Source organism: Dermacentor andersoni, chromosome 4 (genome assembly GCF_023375885.2).
Source record: "Dermacentor andersoni chromosome 4, qqDerAnde1_hic_scaffold, whole genome shotgun sequence".
Lineage (NCBI taxonomy): Eukaryota > Metazoa > Arthropoda > Arachnida > Ixodida > Ixodidae > Dermacentor > Dermacentor andersoni.
Window position 1 is genome coordinate 169,913,226 of NC_092817.1, and position 20,194 is coordinate 169,933,419.

The window sequence follows — 20,194 nt, forward strand, 5'->3', positions numbered from 1 at the left end:
CTCACGCAACGCTTGCACCATTTGTTAACTCATCGAGAAAAATGCTGTTGGCCACCGAAAGAAAAATGAGAGAAATACAGGTTATTTATATTCCATCAACGAAGATTGCAATGAGCGTTGCAATGCATATTTGCTCATGAAGACGATAAGAAGCAAACAAGAGAAACTTCTTCAGCAGCATAAATCATCAATTGTGCGTGAAAATAGCGAAGTATTTGGTGCAATTCTGCTGGCTGCTATTCGCGGATATATAATGTGCGCGGCGGCAGCTCGATACCTTCTGCATGAACGGTGTGCAGTTCGAATTCGAGTTGGCTTGAATGACTTCGTAGAAACACTGGAGGAAAATTTGAACGCGGAACTTTTTCTTTGTGTTCTATGAGAAGGGCTTGAGTTACCACTTAACGATGTCCCGCAGGGTGTCAGTCCACCTATACTTGTTAGAAATCACCCGAATAGTACGCCTTTTTATCATTTCCAATTATAAAAGCGAAAGCCTTAAGTGGCTCGTTGCAGTGGCTTATACCCGCAAAAAGCGCAGTGAGAGAGAGAACGTTAAGGAAAACGATTGCTCAGTGACTTATGCACGAGTGCGGGTCAATGGTAGGGATCATGAAACAAGGAACTACAAAAAACAAAACAAAACCAAGGGGGAAAACAACAAAAGACCAAGAAAAAATATAATCAGGAAGGGCTCATACCCCTGTATGGAAACAAAGATGCAATCGCCGAATATGTACAAAGCAAAGAAACAAACAAGGATAGAACGAACGAACGAGCGAACGACGGAGAGAGAGCCACTGAAAGCAAGAACGAAGGACATTTAGGTATTGCATTAGGTTCTCGCATATGACTTTGAGAAAGTCGATCTACAGTGCCAAACGTTTACTTCGAACTGCTCATCATGTCTTGCAAAAAGTCTGACCCGTCCGATCGTACAAATTTGGACATTAACATGTGTGCAACAGGCTTTCGTTTTCAGGTGCTAGAAGAGTGCAGTATGCTACCAAACATTTTTTACTCTTCTTAGCGTGCAAAGAGTCCTAAAATATTCACTGACGAATACCATAGCCCCTAATGCAATATTTTAGTGTAGCTTTATACGTGTTCTCATTCCGCTATATCCTGAGGCAAAGATTTTGAGACAGGTTAGAGAGGTCAAGCGCGATGACATTTACAAATGGCAGGTTGAATCATCAAATGAAATCGCTGGACCTGCTCGGCTTCCATAAACTACTACACAATTCGCGTCGCGCACACAATCGCAAGCCAAAACAACCGAAGAAAGCCAACCAAACAAGCGCGAGCGAGATCAGGCGCTAATTGATGACAGTGGGAAACGAGAGTTCTGGCTGAGACCAGATGCTAGTAGGAAAGGAGTGGTCGGGCGGGTCCGCATGAAACCTGTTTTCCGCGCGTACGCTACTGTAGGCGCAGATCTCGTTGGTCTCCACCTTCCCATCGCTCACGGCTCGCGTCTTTGATCTGTCACGGTTGTGCCCGTTCACTCGGTTACGCCGCCAACGCTTAATGCAGGAGCGCGTCATGAAGAGCTGGGCTGTAAAACGCAGACGTATTTTAGACGACGCAAAAGTCTTTTTGAATGCCAAATGTCTCATTTGCGAGGGCATATTTCTGGAATTTTGACTTAATATTTGTTGTGAGCGTGTTGGCGACGCAGCTGTATTTTTTATTCTTAGGACGGCTAGCTTTTTACCTGACCATCAATGACAGACATTTCTACTCGCCTGCACCTTCGCGTAGGCTATACATGATGTATTAAATAAAGGAAGGCTTTTGTGTTGCTTGCAACTGGAACGAAGATTGTTCTTAATTTCAAGTTCAGGCATCACAAACCACCAAAAGCACCTGTGTTCACTTTATGCCAAAGTAGAGCCCAAATCTAGCGCTAAATATTAATGAAGCAACTTAGCGCTGGAATTGAGCGCGTCGCCTTACCATTAACGCGCGATTTAGTTGGTCAACCTCTAAATTGGCAAGAGGAGTTTTTGTCATCTCATAACAAGAGTCGGCCATATTGAGCTGCTTTCTCTGTATACTTGCAGGAATGCTACTGCAACCGGCGGAATGGAACAGCAAGAGCCCTGCGGTGTCAGAGCATGTGATCAATCGTCTGTCAAGAAGTCGAACCACAAATGTGAAACATGTGGTAAATTTTTCAACAGGGCTCGCAATCTATCTGCACATTACCGCACGCATACCGGCGAGAAACCATACAAATGTGAAATGTGTGATAAATCATTCGCGGACAGGTCGAATTTCCGTAATCATCAACGGATTCACACAGGCGTGAAACCCCATATCTGCCAAATATGTACTAAACCATTCAAAAGAAAAGCGGAACTTAAGAGCCATCTCGTATCACGCAGTAACGACAGACATTTGGTTTGCGACACATGTAATGTCGCCTTAAAGTGCAACTCATACCTCAGAAGCCACCGCCAAAGAATTCATGAAAGCAAAATGCCATACGAGTGCAAGCAATAAGGATTTCGGTTCGCAAAAATACAAAACCTCGACGCACATCTTTGCCAGAATAGCAGGTGACATTTCTGTGGAGATTCGATTAGAGATGCATCTCAACTGATTGCACATCTCGCAGTCATAAGAATGTGAGTAGTGCGTAAGTGAAGTAAGTCACCCCAGGGTTTTGCATAGGAACGTGATTGTGAAGACGTGCAGGAAAAAATAATCGCTGACATTCTCCCGCAAGATGATGCAAGACCTAAATATGCCACTTGAGTTTTCGAAACTACGAGACGAAACGTCCTCTCCAGCTGGATTTGGAGTGCTTGAATGTGGAACTACAGTGCACGCCCTGGCTAGAGCTCACTGTTTGCAGAAATATCTTGTTCGCCAACGTAGCTTTAGCAAACTCATTTCTAGACAAACCCTAATGGGCTGCAAGTTCGTGTTTTCTGTCACTAGAAGGTTCAAATTTTCGCACAAAATCCTTGACACCTCATTTAGTTTTGTGTATTTGTGTAGTATTAGTGTAGTTTGTGTGTTGTGTATTTGTGTAGTTTTGTTTACGTGTACAGTGTACACGTAAACAAGCTTTGCCTAACCATCCTTTTAATTATTCTGCAGTGTGAATAGAAGGGAACAGCTCTCATTAGGAACCATTTGAAAAGGAGGCACTGTGTTCTTATCAACTAAAAAAAAATATCTGCCAATAATTCAGGCCCTTAGGCTTTGCGTAGATAGCTTTTACGACAGTATATAGACTTTACATAGGGAAATTTATTTCACTTACAATTCAATGCACGTAATGCTTTGGTTATCTCTTTCGCTCTTTTATTCATACAGAAGATTTTTAATGTTTATCATACGGATGAGAACAGTGAGAGGGTATTACACTCAAACCATCTGGAGCTTCACTATACATGTTCTTCCAATACGAATATTTTAGTTGTTGCTGTATTCAGGTGGAACCTCGGTCAGGGTTAAAGTGCATTTTCTTATTCACTCGGAAGTTGTCTCATTTGACTTTCACTCCACTCTAGTCACAGCTGTAGAGCTTTTTAGCCTGATTTGACAAACGTATCCCTTTGAGTGAGATACAATTTTTAGTTATATTATTGACACGCGTAGTTGTATGTCTTCTTTCTTCTTGCTGTGAGCGCGTTTCACCGACTAACAAATCTTCAGTCGCTGCTCATTGTATGACACTCCTGCATGCATCAGAACATTCTCCGAAATTCTCAATTCTATCTTTTTGTTTTCTTTATTTTTGTCCAAAACTTTGTTATCAAATTACACGCGAAACGCGAATACAATTGTGCATTCTGGAAGGCACGCGAGCACCAACGATTACGCTGGAATCTTCTACGAAAAATGTGGGTATAGCCGACGCTACTTAAACGCAAATCATTTGTTCGACAATCCACTAACGTTCCCGGTATTATCTTTCTGCCCGAACGTAGCTTGTTTAGTGGGTGCTGGTTCGCCCAATAAAGAAAGTTTCGTGACTCACAGCTATTGTTACTGGGTCGAACACCGTCGCTAGAACATGACATGTAGCGATTCTTCGTGGTGACCGCATAATCCCTACCAGCCGTCAAATTAAAGTGAACGTCGTCATGAAGGAGCAAGCTCGCCGCAGGCTACAACAGCCCGAGTACGGACGTCTGCCTGAGAAGACTAGGAAGATCATGGCCCACGCAACTGCCGTAGTGAGAGTGCCGGCGTCACCCGCAGCAACGTGTGCTGCAAAAGCCAAAGAAGCCACCGATCATTTTCGGGTCCCCGTTAGGAGATCTGGAAAGCTAGCCGGAAACCTGCGCGAGAACCGCTATGTTTAACAATGGAAACTGGGACAAGCTGCCGTTTCGCAGTTTCGCCGTAATTTCTGCAAACATTCATGAGCGTCATGCCCAAGCAGCGGGCCGAAGTTGAATGAGAGCACCGAATGAAGACACCATGGTCTTCGGGGCAGAAATTCACCCACGTCGACGCGCACAAGTCCGAGAGGAAAGTGTTCTTCCTCATCCGTGGTTTGAAGCATGTGGTTTACACTTATTGATACGTAGACCAGCCAAGACCATTTCAAAACTCCTAATGGAAGCCACGGGCATTGAAAAGACGTTGGAAAGGCGCACTCAGCAACATATCGTCTGGTGTTTTCCCCGAGGTCAAAAATTCACCGTATATGCTCCGACGAACTCCGAAAGACCACCATAACAGTTTCACGCGAAAAACTACATAAGATGTTCTCTGCGACGCAGCCTCAGGTAGCCTTAATCGCTGATGTCTGAGAGGAGATCCAGCAGGCATTCGTAGTCCCTGAATTTCCGCATCTGGAGCCTAGGGTGATGGCCTACGTCACTGTCTTCAGCCGTCTGCGTCTTCCTTCGCGCCCGCCCCGGATGGGTCTTCGCTCATCTGCCACTGAGAAGCCGGACACCTCTACTGCTTACCCTTATGATGAGGTGATAGAATGTTTCGCCGTCAACTGCATACGTTCACAGCAAGATGAATGACCCTGTGAAATTGCCGAATGTTTGGCTGCAACCGAATGGAGACCCCGACGACTGTGCCCATCGCCGTCGCCGCGGCACTGCCTCTCACTGAAGCGCCCAGAGTACAATGGGTTAATACATTACTGATATGTGAGTCCATATCCGGTAAACTAAACACAGCAACCTATGGAGGTGCGGTTGCTGTTCGTTGAAGTACCGAAGGTCCTCCGCGGCCAACGCAAGATCAGTCTCCAGGAGGAAAGAACATGCTGCAATTTCGACGAAGCTCCGAAAAAAAAACCATGCGGCCTAAAAGATACCCGGCGACACTATGTAAAAGTGTAACAGTGCGATGCAGCCATGATCCGACACTGCGAAATACCTAAGTGCGTGAACCACCAACATCGACGCTGTCGTTGCGCAATCGCCGCTTTAGTGGACACAGGACCCGACAACTCTGTTTTGAGCGAATCCTTAACAGCGCAATCGATGGCAGTCAACTGTATAGAAAGGACCCCAAATCGGGGAGCTGGAGGACACGTGACAAGGACGACTGGAATGAGCCCGTACGTCGAACACAAGATGTGTTATGGCACCCTTGCGTTCCAGAATCATCCTTGTTTCGCAGGATCACAACTCGCCCGCCTACGCATCAACCACCAGCCAAGGACGGTCAGACAACGCTTCGTCGTACACTAGGTCGGCGACGATGTTTGAGTTTGCACCCCTATAAGCCGATACGTACTGAGTGAAAAGCTAAGTTATTTCGAACTTTACACGAAAATGCAGTGACTGTGCGCATGCTATTTCCACATAGTACCAGGCGGGGCGCAATCACAGCGGCGCCACTCATGCCAGTAAGAAGCCAGTGTTGTGCACCTTAGGCTGTTTTACCATAGCCGACCAACTATAATTTCGTTGCTTCGCTAAACTTCTTTTGTACGTGTTCTCGTTGTTTTCGCACGATACTTTTTAGGATGGGCGCATTGACACATGTGTTTTTTTACCTTCTTCCGGTGAACACGTGTCAGCGCCTAAGAAATGTTAAGTTATCGCTCCGCGGCACGACGGGGTTGCATGTATCAGAACCTTCTCGGTAATCCTCACTCATTTTATATTCTGTCTATGTTGTGGTGGAACTTTCTGTAATCAGTTTACATGCGTGACGAGAATTTTGCGAAACATTCTGTGAGGCGCTTGAGCTCATGCGATTAGTCAGGAATCTTCGACTAAAGATTTATAAATAACTGACTCGCTTAAGCCGCAGATGAGTTTTCCGATGGTTGAAGCATGTGCTCGCTGCTATCATTCAGCCCGATTGTAACTTGTTTTGTAGGCGTAGTTTCGCACAATAAAGGGTTGGTTTCATGACTCGTGGTTCATGCTACTGTGTTTCGCATCGTCACTGCAACGGCAAAATATCGACGATTAAACCGCGTCTTAGTTGAACTTTTGTCGGCAGTAAAAGAACATTGTGTGTGGTTCTGCTTTCGCAAACACCAGAGAGCAGCGGAGCTGAGAGTTTTGGTCGGGACAGCGCGCCAACGCAGGCGCCCGCCGCAGCAGAAGCGGTTTGTTGAGACGCCATATGCGTGGGTGTCGTCAGCGAGACGCTGCACCGACGCGGCGCGGCGGCAACCGTCACACCTTCGCTCTGATGCAAGCGTAAACCGAGTCTTCATGGAACTTCAGATCAACAGTAAAAAAACAACTTATCGAAGTGGATGGTACCTGCATTCACTCGCATTACTTCACTCGCATATGTACCTTCTGCATCAAATGAAACACGAGTAGCGGATCCCGTGATCGAAGCATAACTGAAGGTATTGTGGGCGCCGTCGGCTAGTGACCACCGTTGACAGGCTCGTACATCCGGTTTTACAGCACTAAGCGATGATCCTCGCCCTATGCTGCGATATTTTCGAATGGTTTCCTTTGTTATTGTTTTCTACCTTTGAAAATACAGAGAAACAAAACAGAAGAGAAAATATCGCACTATAGGGCGAGCATTATCGACCGTTGAGGTCGAACCGGACGTGTCCGATTCTCAGTGCTGACGAATGGCAGAATAAAAGCACTTCGCTGTTCGCGACTCATTTGGCGCGGACAGCAGAATAATTTAGCGCATTGTGACAAGAGACAAGATGGGCGGTGGAAGACAAAGCCGAGAGAGGGGGTTACGTAGGTGTTTTAGTTTCTTATACGCTACACACGGAGCTGTGGAAAGCATCTGCAATGTCGTTTTAACGCAGGAAACGTGACTTTGCGTTGGTATGTGAGTCATGTTTCTATTGGGAGACGTTCATATCAAGAAAAACATTTTTCATGCCCACAGTAATTTCGCACATAATTTCACGTTTAATGATTTTTCTGCTCAGCACGTGCTTCCCACGTCCGCAAGTTATGATGACCGCCAATTGCAAACCGAAAACTTCTACTGCTGAAATATATAACGTCATATCACCTCCCAGGAATAACTACGTAGGTTGGACACTGCAACACGGAAGTGCGTCTTCCCTTGCTAATCAACGTACTAAACAATAAGAGAATGTCATTGCTTGTCGACTGGGCCTCACTGGCTAGGTTAATTGAGAGCAGCATAAAAAGATGCTATAACCAACATGTCAGTAACGTTAATGGTGTCCTAAAATAAAGGGAAGCAGGCGTTCCCAGACATGTGCTTTCCACTTGTGCGATATACGACACAGGTGAATAGCAGACCGTCAGTTAGTTCCCAAAAATTAAAACCATGGCGCTTGCGCATGTTCAAGAAATACCTCTAACTGTAAAAAAAAAGAAAAGGAAAGAACCACCAGAAAATATGGAGTTTCGTTCGTCGGCAAATCACGTAGATCGTCCACGAGGGGGACCAGTTCCTGAGGACTTCTTGGAAAGCTGGAATCATGAAGACCCAAAGGACACGACGTCGTCGCATCTCGATAGCAGTCAAGAACTAGAAAAAGTATTCCATTACATTAGCATGACGTTTAATGCTCATTCTGCAGCGTATACACGATGGTGCAGTTTCCACATGATTGCCTCAACAGGTGCTCATTGGTCGGCATGGTTTTTGATGTGTCGTTACCCCGAGGATTCCAGCATATGGGGGTACGACCCTTCGTTCCCACATCGTGCGCGGCTTAGCCGTGTCCGAAGGAAAAACGATTAGGACCGTTGAGCCCATGCTGAGGTGCCAGGGCCTTTTAAGGCCCCTCGACGGAGGCACCCCGCGTTATTGCCTTGGATGTTTCGTGTACCCCGAGTGACCCTTCTGGAGAAATTCGGCTTTCGCATTTTCCTGTCCCCTTTTTCGAGTGTTTTTTTTTCTGGCGTCATTTCTTTCTCTGATGACACCTCCACTCTTGTCATTTGTTTCTACCGCTCACGTATGCATCCTTAAATATTAAGTCCTGCAACGTGTCATAGTTAGGCTCGGCGGCTATCATTGCAATCTAAACAAAACACACACGCTATGAAAGCCCGATCCTCTCCTTCAGTACCTAATCGTAACGCACCAAGAAAGTTCACATACCGATGCAGGCTTACCAACTCCTTCAGTCGACAGAAGTACTTTCCGCCGTTACCATGTAGCAACCTACGAAAAAACCGAAAACCAAGCTAGAATACCTTCTCCTTATGCTGCTGGCAATTATTTGACTGACACCCTAGACGTTGGCTATAACGTCATAAACATTGTCAGCGGAGACCACCTGCTCGCGGTTCGTAACAAATATCAGTACGAAGAGCCAACCAATATGGCGAAATTGGAGGTATTCCAATCACCGTTATACTCCACTGATCCATGAGGAGTAATATCTGAGGCCGATGTTATCGATAATTACCGGAACAGAGCTCTTCGAGGACTGAAAAGAACGAAAGTGAATAATGCATGGAGCATGAATATCGGGTGTTGAGGCTCTGTATTCAATACATCGCATCACACATCCGGTGTGATGCTCTCGTGAAAATAAAAATAAATCCCCACTGTGTTTCTCATACTGACCTTTCCATCTAGCAATCTGCTACGGACGATTGAAGAGAGATATACCTGAAAATTGTAAGGCCCTGCATTCCAAGCACGCAATGATGTTTTTAATGTCAAATGTATGACCAAGATCCACATAGCTCCAGTGGCCAGCTTACCTGTGCAAAACGTGGTGTGCAAGGCCACCACTCCGATGAGTGTAGTGCTACAACCCACTGCAAGAAGTAAACTGCGATGGAGACCACACTACGTACTCACGATCATGGGGCAACTGGAAATAAAAAGGAAAAAGACGTCGTCACCCTAGGAGTCAAATAGAATATCTTCAAGAAAGCCCGTATTATAGGAAGGTGTTCAGTATTGTTCCCTTGACTGCGACAAAAACGGAAGAAGTTTATCGGTCACGGCTAAATAACGTGAACAAAAACTTCAATTTCTCCCAGGTCCATGCAACGATTTCCTTTTATTAGTACTACGTGATTACGGATAATATAATCTAATCGAGAGGACTAATTTGTAACCTTCATGAAGCTACAAAAGATATTATTTTGCCTCATGTCTGGGGCGTTTTGAGTCCAGGAGAGGCATTTAAACTCGGAGCAATCAAACTTCCTGCGGTGACACGCCATCGTCTGAAAACACCGTGACGGTGTTGCATCATTCGGGGGGTGACACTCAAGTTTAGACAAGTCTAACACCGAGCATCTACAACTTAAAATGTTCCTCGAGACAGTGTCGGTGCGAATAATTTAGATTGATAGATTGGTTACAATTTCTTCTCCACATTCAATCTAATTGCATATTATGAACATATTATGAATTATTATGAATTTTATTGTTGGCTAGTTCAATGATCAACAATCCGTGGAAAGGCTTTCCGAGCGACGTAACAGACCGGCTCAATGAATATGTCCTTGTAACCTAAGATGCGTCCTTATTAGATAAGGTGGCCACCTATTGCAGTGTATCACACATTTCATACTCCTCCAATAATTTAGCGATTTTCAAGCCGCTCTCCTCTTCAACTTGGAATGGAATCTTACTTTGTTCCTTGAGAAATGACCACTTGACAGAAGCATATACTTGATGGAGCAAAACGCCTCTTTACCTCATGTCTCTATCTTGGAGCTAACTTCGTCCGATTAGTTGCATTTTCATGCGAAAGCATTAAAATGTCTCTAAATCCAAAAGTCACATCACATGCATGCGTCGACGAATCAGGGAAAGCGAAGGGAACACCTACTTGCCTGTTGTTGCACCACGTGTTACGTGAGGGGAGAAGGCACCGCCGCGACGCCACATCACCGTCGTTCTCGGGTGCCTCATTTTTCCAGCGCATTGCTTGTCCGGGCAAGCTCTCGCCTTCATATTAACTAGGCCTCAGTAATCGCTATAAATGATTTAGGATTGTGTGGTACAGCACGAAGCAGGGACAAAGAACGCAAGAAAAATGAGGACAAGCTCTTGCGTTTTCTTGCGTCCTTTGTCCCTGCTTCGTGCTGTACCGCACAATCTAAAATGGAAAACGAACTAAATTGCTATATAAATTACGGAAGATTTTTGAAGTGAAAAACTTTAGAGGTAGTGGGTTTCAAGACTACGACCCCACACTTAGAAGCAGGGTGTCGTACAAACAGGGCTAAATTACCGTCTCGTAGATTGCAGACCTGTGCAATGAGATTTGTGACCTGCTGCTTGTTGAACCGAAATATCCATTCACGAAAGCGGTGACGTCCAAATTGCCACTTCTTGCTCGGCAGCATCCCCATTACATTCTGCGGCATTCAAAGAGCGTACCAAGACGTCACAGGTTGAAGTACACCTGCATTGTGTTATCTGAGAAGCGTCTGGTAAGCGTCTAAACGCACTTCCTTGCCGGAGAGGAGTTCATAACTCGAAGGCTCACTCAAAGGCGTTCAAATGGACATTAATGCTTTTGCATTAAATAGTCTCAAAAAGTGCCTAAGTTATTTCAGATTTTTTAAGAATCACCATAGTTTACGCGATATTATGTATGCTAGCTTAATATAGGCAACGCAGTAGCATACTATCGCGCTTTTATTATTGTTCCAGCAATAACATGCAGCACGCTTAAGCTTTGAGTGGAAAGCGATAACATTCGAAGATCCACAAATGTTTCTCACGCTTCCCGGTAGGCGCAGAATATATCACCATATTATTTACCGAGAGACTCTTGTGGCGAACACTATGAACGAAGGAGAATAATTCTGGTAGAAAAGCGGCCTCGTGGGCGTGCCGGTCTGGAAGTGTGTGTGTGTGTAGTGATTATAAGGGTGAAGGGAAGAGAGAAGTGCAGTGCCGTAACTGTCTCTCAAAGGAGGACACCTCAACAGCACTGCACAGGGTAGGGGAAGTGGGAAGGAAAAGATTAAGAGAGAATGAAAGAGAGCGGAAAAAAAAAGAAAAAAAAAAGGCAAGAGGGTTGAAAAAGAAGAAGCAATGCGGGGCTTATAGCCACGCGTCGCCCGTGGCCGGTCTGGAAGATAGTGCACAGCGGCGCAGAAACAACAGTATTTCGTAAGCACTCAAGAAAGAAGCGACTGTATTTTTTCTAAAAAGCTTTTTCTTCCATTCATCGAGGTCAGAAGGCCCTGTTTTCTTCGAGAGACAGAACTTGCAGATGCTTTTAAAGTAAACCATCACATTTTACGCGTTAGAAAATTTATTCCCTTTAAATTTTCTTTAAAACATTGGCTGCTTATGTTTTTTCTTTGGCTCCTTTATCCATACCGAAGATCTTCGTTCTGTCTCTAAGCTGATAACTTAAGCTGATGACAGTAAAGAGAGTGTATTAGATTCAAATGCTTGCAGCTTCACTATACAATATGAAATCCCTCTACAAACATTTCTAGCGATTCTTGTTTTATTGTGGTGGATCATCTGTCAATATGAAACAAAAATTTTTAGCCGTTTGGAAGTCGTCCATTTTACTCGCACTGCTCTAATGGCAGCTGCCGATTATTCGTAGCCTGATGTGACAAAGGTATCGGTGCCACCATTGACATGACAATTAAGGTTTGACATGACAAGTAAGTTTCTTTGTATGTTGTCGTGCGTACTTGTATTTTTTCCAGTGAACGCGTTTTACAGGCTAAGGAATGTTAAGTTACTGATCAGCGCATGACGCGCCGGCATTTATTAGGACATACCCGATCATTCTCGCCAATTCTATCTCTTGACTATGTCGTAGCCAAACCATTTGTATTCAAATATCACGCGTGAAGCGAAGAGAGTTGTGCATTCTGAAAAAGGCGAGCGCCAGCGATTACGCTGGAATCTTCAACAACATTGGACGCTCGTTAGCCGCAAATCTCTTCTTGCACGGTCGGCGCATTTTAAGGATCTGTCTTTCGGCCTTAGTGTAACTTGTATTGTGGGTTTCCCTTCGCAAAATACGAAGCTTTGTGACTCACAGTCCTTGTCACTGTGTTGTTCATCGTCCCAGCAACCTCACATCGAGAGGTGCTTCGTTCTGACAGGATACACCGTGCAAGCCGAGAAAACGGTGTAAACGTCGTCATGGGCCTGCAGGCTATCCGCAACATATGACTACCGAAAGAGTGCGGATGTGTGCCCGAGAAAATTAGGAAGGTCATGGCACAATGAGCAGTCCCAGTGACAGTCCCCGTATCACCTATAAGGGTCACGCTGCAACAGCCGAGGGAGCCACCGATGTTCCTCAGATCATCGTTCAATGATCCCGAAAGCTGGATTGAAAGCTTTTCAAGATTCAACACATTTAACAATTAAATGTGTGACAAGCCGCGGCTTGACTATTTCTAACTAGAAGACACCGCAGGTCGTGATTCGAGCACCGAGAGCCCTGCTTAACAACATGGGAGCTGTTTGCCAGCGACGTCCTTCAAAGAGTCACGATCGTCGTGCGAAAGAAGGGGGCAGAGGTTCTGCTAGAACCCGCGTGCAGCTACCGAATGAGATCATCGCGATCTTCGCGATGTTCAACTACGTCAACCTGGACATGTCTAAGAACACAGTGTGCTTATTCATGCCTACGTGGAGGCAAGATTTTGCGCCGGATTGGTTCGTAAACCGGCCGGACTAGACTGTCGCAAAATTTCTAACAGAAGCCACGGGCATCGGTAAGAAGCTGGAGAAGCGCACTCGGCAACATAGCCGCCTAGTTTTTTTTTCGCCGAAGTGGAAAATTCCGACACTACGCTCCGACGAGTTCCGGAAGACTGTCTTAGCTGTTGTAGGCCAAGAAATTTGTAGGATGTTCTCTTTGACTCAGCCTCAAGTATACTTATGCTGGTATCGTATTAGAGATCAGGCAAACATTCGGAGTCCCTAAATTGCCGCAGCTCAAGTTGGGAGTAATGGTTTACATCGCTCTCTTCCTCCGGTTCCGTCCCCCTCCGCGTCAGCACCCGACCACTACCCGATCGCTACCACTACGGAGAAGTCGGCCACGTCTATGTCCAGTGCCTATACAGTGAGTTGGGACTATCAGGATTCCACGCCAACCCTGAGTCGACAGCAAGATGAACGACCCCGTGAACTCGCTCACTGTTTGGCTGCAACTCGTGGAGAATCCGACGGCTTTGCCTATCACCGTCGCCAAGGCACTACCTCTCACTGCAACCCCCCAGTACACTGGCCCAATCCGTGGCCGGTCTCGGAGCCCATACGCGGAAACCTAACGCAGCCAGCGATGGCGGTGCAATTACTGTTCACTGAAGTGTCGAAGATTATCCACGGTGGTACAAGATCAATCTCCACGACGTAGCAGCTACACACTGCCATTTCGACGAAGCTCCGAAGGAAAAACCACGCCACCTAGATAACACGTCATGGCGGCACGTAACACTAGGGCAACGCGGTGCAGTCATGATCCGACGCCGCAACATAATTAACACAAGACCAAGAACCAGCAGCCGAGTACTCCGTCATGAGTGAATCCTTCATCCCAGAGTCAGAGAAAGTTATGCCTGCATGGGAAGGCTCCGATATCCGGCTGCTCGAGGTCACCGGACAACGCCGACTGGAATGTGCACAGACGTCGAGCACAACACGTGGCTTACCAACCTTCGGTATACGTACTCTTAGCTTCCAACACCGCACTGCGAGAAACAATTCAGATCCCGACGTTCCAGATGGTTCACTGAAGGAACACAACGGTGCCTCTCAACGTCTTGCGACCGAACGTCACCGCTGAAAATAATCACGCCACCGCCACGTTTCTGCAGTGCGTCGAACAAGCAGTACAACTGGCCTGTCTACATATTAGGCGCGAGCCACAGACCAACAGATGACGCTACAATCTTCTGTGACGCTATGTGAAACACCAGCTCGGTGACCGTGTAGGGTGTGGACCCCAATACGACGACCGGAACTCGCTGAAAAGCTCGAGACGTTCATTTGAGGGATCGCCAGTCGTTTATGCGCAGGTGCGAGTACGAGCGGGCGCGAAGGAGAGAAAGTGGGGGCTTTTGCTCCTTGAAGTGTTAAAAAATGTACGCCAGGGATATGCAGTTTCGTTCGTCAGCAAACCCTGTAAAGCGAACCCGAGGTGGAGCATTGGCTGAACACGTCTTGGAACGCTAGAATTACGAAGAGCATCACCAAGGGTCATGCGGTGGTTGCATCTCGATACTGATCAGCACCAATAGAAATATTTACATTAATTTAGCGTGACGTTTATTGTGATTCCGCTGTGTGTACAGGATGCTGCAGTTTCCGCACAGTTGTCCCCTAGGTGCTTATCTGCAGGCAGGTGTTTGGTGTACCGCGACAGCAAGGACTCCAGCACATGGGAATCAGACCCTTCGGTGCCTCATCATACGAGACTTAACCGTGTTCTGAGGAAAGACGATCAAGACCGCTTAGCCCATGCTGAGGTGCCGGGGCCTTTGAAGGCCCCTCGTCGAAGGCACCGCACGTTTTTGGCTTAGATTTCACGTATACCCCGACTAGACCATCCGGGAAAATTCGGCGTTCGCATTTTCCTGTCCCCCCCTTCGTTTGGTGTTTGTTTCTGTTTTTTTCTGACTTCTTCCCTTTTTCTCATGCCACCTCCTCCCTTCATATCTGTTTTGTACTATTAAGGAGAGTTCCTTTGCCATCATGTATTGTACCCTGCCTTGGGCATAATTATTAGAGTTACAGTACCCATGCAATGCTCCCGTATACATACTTACTTGTGAAATCCTGCAGCGTACCGTAACTATACTCGATGTCGGGTGGCTGCTATTGCAATCGAAAGAAAATGCAGGGCTATTGAAACCCTACCTTTCTTTCATTAACTCGTCTCTCTTCGAAAATATGGGGCTTAACGATGAAGGCTTACAACTCCTTCACTCGACCGAAAGACTTTCTGCCGTTTCCGTGTAGCACACTTCAAGCTGAATGACAACCAAGCTAGAACACTTTCTCGTTTTCTTGCTTGCAATTCTTTGACTGGCACCCTAGGCATCGGCTATCAGGGGCTAAAAATGGTCAGTGAAGACCGCCTGCTCGATGTTTCTGACACACAGCAATACTAAATGCCAACCAGTCTTGTGAAATTTGGAAATATTATGATCACCGTCATGCCCTACTGATCCATGAATAGATCGCGCGGAGGAATCTGTGGTGCCGATTACATCGACAATGACTGAAACACAGCTTTTCGAGGACTGAAAAGTACAGAATGCGGCCAATGCACAGCACGTCAACATGCGGTGTGACCAATCTAAAAGAAATGGCCACTTAGCTTTCCATAGTGACCTTTTCATCCAGCGTTCTGCCAGAGACCATACAAACGGGATTTACCAAGATAAATGTAAGGCCCTGGAATCCAAACACGCGACGATGTTTCATAGGTCAAATGTATGGGCATGGCGCAAGCAGTTGCAGTGGACAGCTCACCTGTGCAAACGGCGGTGTCCAAGGCCAGCACTCAGACCACTGTGCTGACCATACCATTCCAAGACTTCAACCGGGATGAAGACCACGCTGCATATTCACGATCATGTGCAAACTAGAAAAAAAAGGAAAAAGAAGTCATCGCCCTAAGAATAAAACAAGCTATATTTAAGAACGCCCTTATAAGGTGCTTGGTTTGGTTCACATGACCACGGGAAAAAGACACATCGGTCAAGGTAAACGAAAGCGAACACAAACCCCAACTCCTCCCTGATGCATAGGACACATTTATTTTAATAGCACTACTATGGGGTTACGGATAATGTATTCAAATCGAGAGGACTGATTCGCAACCTTCTTGAACTTACGAAGACTACTGTTTTTCTTTGCTGCTGAGCACGAGGTCGCGGGATCGAATCCCGGCCACGGAGGCCGCATTTCGATGAGGGTGAAATGCGAAAACACCCGTGTACTTAGATTTAGGTGCACGTTAAAGAACCCCAGGTGGTCGAAATTTCCGGAGTCCTCCACTACGGCGTGCCTCATAATCAGAAAGTGGTTTTGGCACGTACAACCCCATAATTTAATTTTTTACTGTTTTTCTTTAAGCCTAAGGTGTTTTAAGTGCAGGAGACGCATTCAAACTCCGAGCAATAAAGCTTCCTACTGTTATATGTCATCTTCCTAAAACACCATGACAAAGGTGTTGCTTCGTTCGATCAACAAGTCTCTCACTTATCATGTACAACTTAAAAGTTCCTCGAAACATCGTCTATAAGTGTAATTCAGATTGATAGATTGGTTGCAACTTGTTCTCTTTACATTCAATCACATAGCATATTAATAAAAATAGGAATTCATGGCTGGTAAGTTCAACGATAAACAATTTGGGGGGAGAGCCTCGGGTGCGATGTGACAGGTCGTCTCATGGGAGACGTTCTTGTGATTTGCGTTGAATGCTTATTAAATGTGGAGGAGGCCACCTACTACAAGGTGTCCTGCAATTCATATTCTTCTATTTATTTACTAATTGGGGAGCCACTCTTCTCCCCAACTTGGAATTGAATGTTAATGCATTCCTTTAGAAATGATCACTTCCCAGTAGCACTTACATCAATGCAGCAATTCGCCTCTTTTCCGCATGTCCCTATGTCGAAGATAGCTTCGGCACACTGGTCGCATTTGTTGCGAAAGCATCTAGTGGCTCAGTGGTAAAAAAAGCCGGTGTTTGTAAAAGGGAAACGACCCCTAAATTCCAATTCACTGTGGTGCCACGTCGCGTGCGCACCTCGACCAAGCAGATAGGGCGAGGGAAACACCTGCAGGTGCGCTAAGTGTTACGTGAGGGGAGAGGTCACCGCGCGACGCCACGTCACCTTCGCTCTCGGGTGCCTCCTTTCCCCGCGCGGTTATTGCCCGCGCAAGCTCTCGTCTGCGTCCGAAGTGCTCCTCAGCAATCGTTATTAAGAAATGAATGTATAAATTACAGAAAATAAATTTGTCAGGAAAAACTTTCCAAGTAGTGAGTTTCAAACCTGCGATCGCTGCTTCAGAATCCGAGGTTCTTACCCACAGGACTCAACCAGCGCCTCCTAGATATTTGGAACATCTCCTTGCACCGAAATTCACATTGCCATGCCCGGCGCGACGGAAACGGTGACGACAAAATCACCACAGCCTAAATTGTGATTATGCTAAGATAGAGACGAAGCCCCGCGATCTGCACATGAAAGTGGCCAACTTGTTATGATTCCGCTTTCACGAACAGACGCTATGGCTGGGCTGCGACTGATGTCCCGTGAATGTACTTTGCGTCTGTGGGACTCGAACGGTTTCACCATGTGTCGTTTGCGTTCGTTGTCTCCGGACATACGGATGCACCTACCGTCTCGGTTACTACGACGTGAACAGACCCTGCTGTACCGTCTGTGGCAAGACGTTGCATTTTCGAACTCGTATGCTTTCCTTATTGGAATGGCCAACAGCCCCACGTGTGCCACATGCAACATCAATGAGACGCTCGCACATATCTGTGTCTGCCCGCGATATAGTGCTCAGAGACAAGTGCTGTGCAGAGTACTGGACCAGTTGGACAATCGTCCACTCTCAGAACTGAAAGCTTTAGGTGAGTACTCCCACCGAACATTCACGCTAAAGCCCTTACTCGCGTTATTAAGGTTCATGCGGTGTGCTGGGCTTCACGAAAGACTAAGAACGCCGCCCAGTGCCGCTCTGTAGTGTGCACGGTTTCGTCGTGCTCGTCCATATTTCTTTCTATCTCCCCCTTCCGCTCTCTTTCTCTGTTTATCCCCCCTTTACCTTCCCCCCGGGCTGGGTAGCCAACCGGAACTGCCTCTGGTTAACCTCCCTGCCTTTCTATACACCCTTTCCTCTCTCTCTCTCTCTAAGATAACTGTTCCGTAATTTTTTTTTTCCAGCCGTGCCTTAAACTGAGCGACATTTTAAATAAATACCACGAGACTTCCGGTTAACGCGCCGCGCTTTTAGTTCCCTCAGTGTAGCAAGCCTGTGACGCTCCCTCAGGCATAATGTTCGTTCGCCGCCAGGCTCGGTGGCCTGGGAAGCTCGGCAGGCAACATTGGTCACCGCACCACAATAAACACCGACGAGCACGGCTGCTCCAAGGTAAATATACCTGGTAGAGAAGCTTCCATAGGAGCCCATACGTTCAAAACATGGCGGTCCATCGGCGGTTCATGGGGCTTAGCGCCATCTGTATGTGGTGGGAACACGTCCGGCGGAAGAAAAAATAATGTGACGCCATGCCCGTTATAAGCAAAAGTGACGTCATGTTGTTTTCGAAGGCGCGAAATTTGTTTTGTTGTCCTTCCTTTGGAGCTATATATTCAAATGCCCCGCTATTCGACTTGATGGGCGTTTCGAGCTTTCAGCGTGGAAAGCGATGCAGGAAAAACCCAGCCGTACGGTTGTCGAAATCGCATCCCTGCGAAGAACATACTTTCTTTGGAGGCCGACGAAAGCTTTAGGTGTAGAGTGTTGATCCTATTGTCGGATGCGAAGCCCGTCGGCTAGCGCAGTCGCACAAAAACAACTACACAATTATCTGGCGGTCGTAACTCACTACTTTTGACTGAACAGATTAAGAAGCGATGAAGCTACCCGCGTCACCTAATTCAGACAAACTTCGACAAGCAAGAAAGCACAAACTGTGAAAGCGGCGTATTTGAACAGGTGAACTTTACAAGCGCCTTTCTGCCCATTTCAAAACGTGCATTGCATTGCGAGCGATAGTGGCGTGAACGCCCCCTGTAGCGGTGGGCGTGAAAAGAAATTCATTTATTACTAGTAATAAAATAAAACTTGTATTTTCTTAACTCGTCACGAATATATAAAATTGACTAGGGATTTTATTTTCGTTGAATGAATCTAACTGTGTCTCGTTTCAATTAAAAAACGCTTTTTTTCTTTCCCAATGTTTGTTCCCTCCAAACATAGTCGCGCTTCAATCGCCGCTCCCATAACCCCCCATGCTGATGTCGGTGACAATCTGTACTGAACCGCTTTTCGCCCGAAGCTTCGCGACCTATTTGAATCGACCTTGGCTGCTCGGCGGTCAGTCATCGTTCAGCACAACCACGCTGCGGAGCGTCCGTCTAACGGAGGGTGCCTCGAGCCCTCCTTTGTTCACGAACCCGGGTGGATCGTGACACTCAGATGTCAGTTGAACAAATTTGAAAAGGCTGCTCCGCGCACAGAGGTCGGTTAAACAGGCTGCCAGTAACTGGGATGCACATTAAGTCACGTGCGGGGCGTACGGTTTTAAGAAAGAAATTCTTCACCGAAAAAGCGGCCACCACGTGTGAATGCAATGTGGAAATGGAGGCAGCATTTGACGCAGCACCGGCATTTTTTTGTTTCTTTAGACCAATGAAGAAACACGATAAAGTGTATTGAACGACGTAGATAAAAATCATACTGCCTCCGGTCTGTCGCAGACCTACACAGTCCCCTACAGCCTGTTCAATCGATCTCTGTGCGTGGAGCGGCCTTTGATAACTCGTTGGACTTACATTTGAGGGCACTAAAAGTGCGGCACGCCAGCCGTCAGTCTCGTGGTATTTCTTAAAACTTCGCGCCCTTTAATGAAAGGCTGGAAAAAAATGAAACAGAGCAGTTATTTTAGCATAGACCAAATAATCTGATGTTTCAGTACAAGCGCTACTACTTTTGTGTTGATGAAATTTCGCTAGAGTTAATACTTAAACAGTTAATTAAGCAAACTTTGTGAATTAACCAGCTGGGCGGATTAAAAAAAAAGATATTAGGACGTGATTCATGTGACTCAGAAAAATGCTGCGAC